The following is a 5,243-nucleotide window of genomic DNA, read 5'->3' on the forward strand; positions in this document are numbered from 1 at the left end:
AACACAGACTGTTAAGTTAGACACTTTATTTTTTAATGTTTCTGCCTTTATATTCTATCTTTTGGTTTATTTTTCTGTTTTAAGATGGTGCCAGAGAGTGGTGACGCTATACAACACTTTTCACTGTATTTTGTAACAAGGTACACATGGCAATAAATAAATCAAATCAAAATCAATTAGCACAGTAACAGAAACAGGCAGCTTGGCTTCTTACTTGCTGTTTCGGGGATGGACATTTTGCTGTGCAGCAGTGTGCTATGTCAATCTTACACCTGCTCCACATGCCACAATAGTTTATGTGGCAAACATACTGCATGTACAGATCAGTCAGTAATATCTCAATGTCTTAGTTCTCACTTAAGTCCATAAAGATAATTAAAGGTCCCAGCACAGAAGGTTAAGCCTCCCATACCAGTCAAAGGAACTTGCCACAGTCAGGCGTCTAGTGGGGGTGTTCTTATTTAGCGGGCCCATGCCTCTTCAGTCCAGGAAATGGTCATTGTCACTCTGTTGGCTCAATAGTTTTTACTCCAAGCAGTAGGTTTAATAAGCTCAGGGAGTGTGGTGAAACGGTTAAAAATTATGTCCCAATACATGTGTGAATCTAACCGGAATGGAGGTGTTGCTTAGTCCCGTGTGAATCTTATTACACACCTCCCCGTGTGAATCTTCTTATCTGTATGTAACCAGAATGGAATGTGTTTTTTAGCCTTGCTCTGCTGTTCACATGAATGTTTATATCTGGAAAAGAGTATATCAGCTGGAAAAGTCTCCAGTTCGGTGAGTCTGCTCCGGGGTTACGTTTAACCGCCGAGCGTGGGTTGTTGGCAACCGCTCTACGAGAACTGACGGCTCCCAGTTCCGGTAACATGTAGGGTGAGTATAAGCCAGACCCGTTGTAAGTATGAGACCTGGTGGTGGCGACGGTGCGGGGGATAAAATGCTCATATTCTAGCAGACTCGCCTCTTGGTCGTTTGTTCTGTGTCAGACTACTCTCCTACGAACCTGACCTTGAGAATTTTTTAAAACAGGGAGATGTCCAGGTCCAGGTCTGGACAAGAGCATAGCACAATTGTGAAGAAGACAGCAGGATTTGCAAGGAGGATACATCCAAGCATGGCTGGGAAGGGGGTAATATGTAACACTTCCTCCTCAATGTCTAAGAGCCCAAACACACCTTCCAGGTGAAGTTGCACCTTATCTGCACTTCACTCAATCTAGTCTACTGCATTTTCTGCTCACAATACATTGGGAAAACAAAGTACAGATTGGGTGACACTTTGCAGAACACTTACGTTCTGACCTCAAAAACGACCTTGATCTTACAGTTGGCTATCACTTCAACATACCATAGTGTTCTCTGGCGAACATTTCTATCTCAGGCTTGCTCAGTGCTCCAGCAAAGCTCAGTGCAAGTTGGCAGAACAGCTCCTCATTTTCTGCTTGGGAACTCTGCAGCCTTTTGGGCTCAATATCACTTCAACTATTTTAGGCTTGAGTCACCTTCCTCCATGTCCTTACCACTATCCCCCACACCAGGCCTTGTTATCACATGGTCTGCTACTACACACAACCCATTGTTAGCCACTAACAGTCTCCATTAGTAGCTGTTCATGCTCTTAAGGTAATGGTTATCCACTCCTTTGTCTGTCCAACTTTTCTTTCTCCTTGGGCTGTATATCTATCTATCATTTACTCTTTACCCTCTCCCCCTACCCTATCTTCTGCATAAAAAAAACTAATTTTCCGAGCCGCTTTCAATTCTGAAGAAGACTCACTGGACCCGAAACGTTAACTCTGGTTTCTCTCCACAGATGCTGCCAGATTTGCTGCGCTTTTCCAGCAATTTGTTTTTGTTTTCCTGAAACCTCTTCTGTTACAAAACAAACAACCCAACACATCCAAACTTGAACTCGGAGTGAAATTTGTAACTCCTGCTATCATTTTTGTCAATCTCTTCCGCAACTATTCCAGTTTGATCACATTTTTTCCCGTACTGCATATTAGATATGGCATAGTTGGAATATGGCTCGAATATAGTAAACTCATCTGATACGTTAAGCTTTGCTGTTCCACGATTCCTCAGTTCCGTTGTGTAGCCTGTCCACCCACTTCTGAAGTGTAAACCTGCTCTCAATGTTTGTTTTTCAGATTTATGAAAAGTTTCCAAATCGGCAGCCAAATGAATCTCAAGATCCTGGAGCTGAAACATGAATTCTGTTTCTTTTTCCACAAATTCTGAATGAAATGCTGAGTATCTCCAGCGTTTTCTGCTTCTTTTATCATTTCAGATTTCTAGAATATTGGAATTACATTGAATTCTGAAAACGCGATCGAGTCTGATGCCTGTACGGCCCTTGGTGTTTTTTTGAAAGTAGCTGAAGGGGGCAGTATTACAAACTCTGGAATTTTCGGCAACATTTTATTTTCCGAATCGAAGAGCAAGATTCGTTTGTCTCCTTTCGTTTGGTGTAATTTTCTGATCACCGACGCTGGAAGTAAACGAGGGAGCTGCTTTTCCCGAACAGAGCTGGCCACGTGTACAACTGCACGCACCGCGTTGGCTGCGAACGCTTCCGGCTGGGAGGCCGCGAGCTCGGAACCGTCGTAACGGCCAGCGCGAGGCTCGCGAGCACGGGGCAGGTACAGGGGCCGCAGGTAACGAGGGTGAGTACCCTCTTCCCATTCACACATCCCTCTTTGGATAAACACGTGAGCGATCCTCTCCCACTCACATGCTCCTGCTATGGTAAACAGGTGAGCAACCCCTCCCCTTCCTGGGATATACAGGTGAGCTCCATATCTCCCCACCACATCTTAAACAGGTGAGCAACCCCTCCCCCCTACTGGCGTATACAGGTGAACTCAATATCTCCCCACCCCATCTCAAACAGGTGAGCAACCCCTCTCCCCTACTGGTGTATACAGGTGAACTCAATATCTCCCCTCCCCATCTCAAACAGGTGAGCAACCCCTTTCCTTCCTGAGGTATACAGCTGAGCTCCATATCTCCCCTCCCCATCTCAAACAGGTTGAGTATCTCTTCTTTATTCACATGCTCCTCTTGGGGTAAACAGGTGAGCAATCCCTCCCCATCTCCCTCCTGGGCTAAACAGGTTGGCAACTCCCCTGTAGTAAAAAGGTGAGCATCCCTCCCCATCCCCTTTACATACCCCTCCCAGGATAATCTCCTCCTGGAGTAAATAGATAAGTGCCCTCTCCCCTTTCCTGGGTTTACAGATAGTCACCCCTTTTCCCTGATCCCTTCTGGGGTAAACAAGTGAGTACCCATTTTTCTGTGGTTATCACCCCTGCACCTCCCTCACTTGGGGTAGTGAATTATCTTTGAGGAAAAAACTTTTTCTGTTATATTTTTATAAAGACCTAGGAATCAATGCTTATGCAGCTGTACATCCAGGATGCCATATTTTATTGCTGTTCTGCAGTCAGGTGTCAAGCAACAATGCTCAGCCCACCAATCAGAGGCAAAGTAGCAAAAATACACTCGAGGAAAATCTATACTTTTAAAACTCAATGTGGATTATTTTTAACCTTGTGGTGACTAGAAGACATGACATGGTCGCACTGGATGTCTCTATGGTGGTGAAGGATGTCAGACAGTTAAAACCCAAACAATTTAAATGGCTATAATGCTGAATTAGATGGTAAAAGTAAACACAAATTTGTGATAGAGAAAAAGCTGGGTGAACCTATTTTTCTAACTGAACTGTTTGGAGACATTATTACACACCTGTGGAGCAGGTGGGACTTGAACCCAGGCCTCCCAATCCAGGGCAGTGACACTGTTACTGCAGCCACAGCAACAAACTCAGTTTCAGGCCAGAGTGAATTGGGAAGCTGATGATATAAAGGCAGTTGAGAAGTTTAAACAAAAGCACTAATTGACAATCATTAGCTTCCTAAAAGGCACGAGCACAGAAGAAATGGTACCATCTGGGTCAAGTTGTGCAACTTGCAGAAACTCAATTACTGGAAATAGAATTTGAGACAAGGAAATATGGTAAAAGTATTATCAGAGTAAAGGTGAATGAGAACCATAGGCTGAATGATTATGATGAATTTGAGACCAACATAGATTTAGGAATCAAATGACTGGATATGATAATTTCAAGTAAAATAAAATCACACAATATTCCAGGTAAGGAAGAGAATGCAAAATAAGCCTATACCATAAATATGAAGGTGAGGATTGACACCTGAGCATAGGTAACATTACTCCCCTCAGAATATACCAGGAGTTTGTGAAAATTTGAAAGAAAATTATTATCCAAGCAAATTATGTCCTGAAACTGAGTAACATCCTGCTGACACATGATGAAACTGAAAGACAACAACTAGCAACATCCAAAGTCAGTAGGATATGCAAAAGAAATGATATTAACTGTATAATCTGTCACACAAATCAATAGTTTTACTACCCTGCAGTTGAGCAGTTGTGAAGGGCTGCAGTTTATTTCAGTAAGCCGTGACTTGACACAGAATCGAAGGTAGTACACCTATTGTAAAATGCCCTCTGATTAGAAGCAATGAAGATCTTGTACAAATATGCCCAGAGTTTTGATGATACAGTGGGTTGTTTTGAAAAATCCAGTAATCCAATCCCCATATAAAGTAACAGTAGAACTAAAAGCTTGAAAATGAACTCCAAAGGATGGAAGAAATAAAAGGGACCAGTGGTGTCACAACCTAAGGATTAGAGAAATATTATCATAATAACAGAAAAAACAAATGAATATGTGAAAATTTGCTTGAATTCCAAAGATCTTAAGCAATGAAGAGGAATCACAACCCTATTCCAATACTGGAAAAGACTACACCAGCCCTGCCAGCGAGAATGGTTTTCAACATGCATGATGTCAGAAATGGCTACTGGAATATAAAACTTGATGAGGAATTTTAATATTGACAACATTTGATACACCCTTTGGTCGGTGCAAATTCCTGGGTCCAATTTTTGGCCTTAAAGTGAACTAGAATATTGTTAAAAATCACACAACACCAGGTTATAGTCCAACAGGTTTAATTGGAAGCACACTAGCTTTCGGAGCGACATTCCTTCATCAGGTGATTGTGGAGGACTCGATCGTAACTCAGAATTTATAGCAAAAATCTGCAGTGTGATGTAACTGAAATTATACATTGAAGAATGGATTGTCTGTTAAGCCTTTCATCTGTTAGAATACAGTGATAGTTTCACTTCTTTCATGTGTAAATCACAAAA

The 5,243-nt window shown here is 42.3% G+C and overlaps 1 protein-coding gene across 2 annotated transcripts in view; it reads left to right on the plus strand.

The window, feature by feature from the left end:
* The first annotated feature begins 2,014 nt into the window (after positions 1-2,014).
* LOC122559657 (coiled-coil domain-containing protein 91-like) overlaps positions 2,015-5,243 on the plus strand; it is a 193,117-nt gene continuing 189,888 nt past the window's right edge. For both annotated transcript variants that reach the window (XM_043709495.1, XM_043709496.1), the window contains exon 1: positions 2,015-2,668. The gene's annotated coding sequence lies outside the window, so the exon portion shown is untranslated. The remainder of the gene's footprint in view (positions 2,669-5,243) is intronic.

The sequence above is a fragment of the Chiloscyllium plagiosum genome, chromosome 19 (assembly GCF_004010195.1).
Source record: "Chiloscyllium plagiosum isolate BGI_BamShark_2017 chromosome 19, ASM401019v2, whole genome shotgun sequence".
NCBI lineage: Eukaryota > Metazoa > Chordata > Chondrichthyes > Orectolobiformes > Hemiscylliidae > Chiloscyllium > Chiloscyllium plagiosum.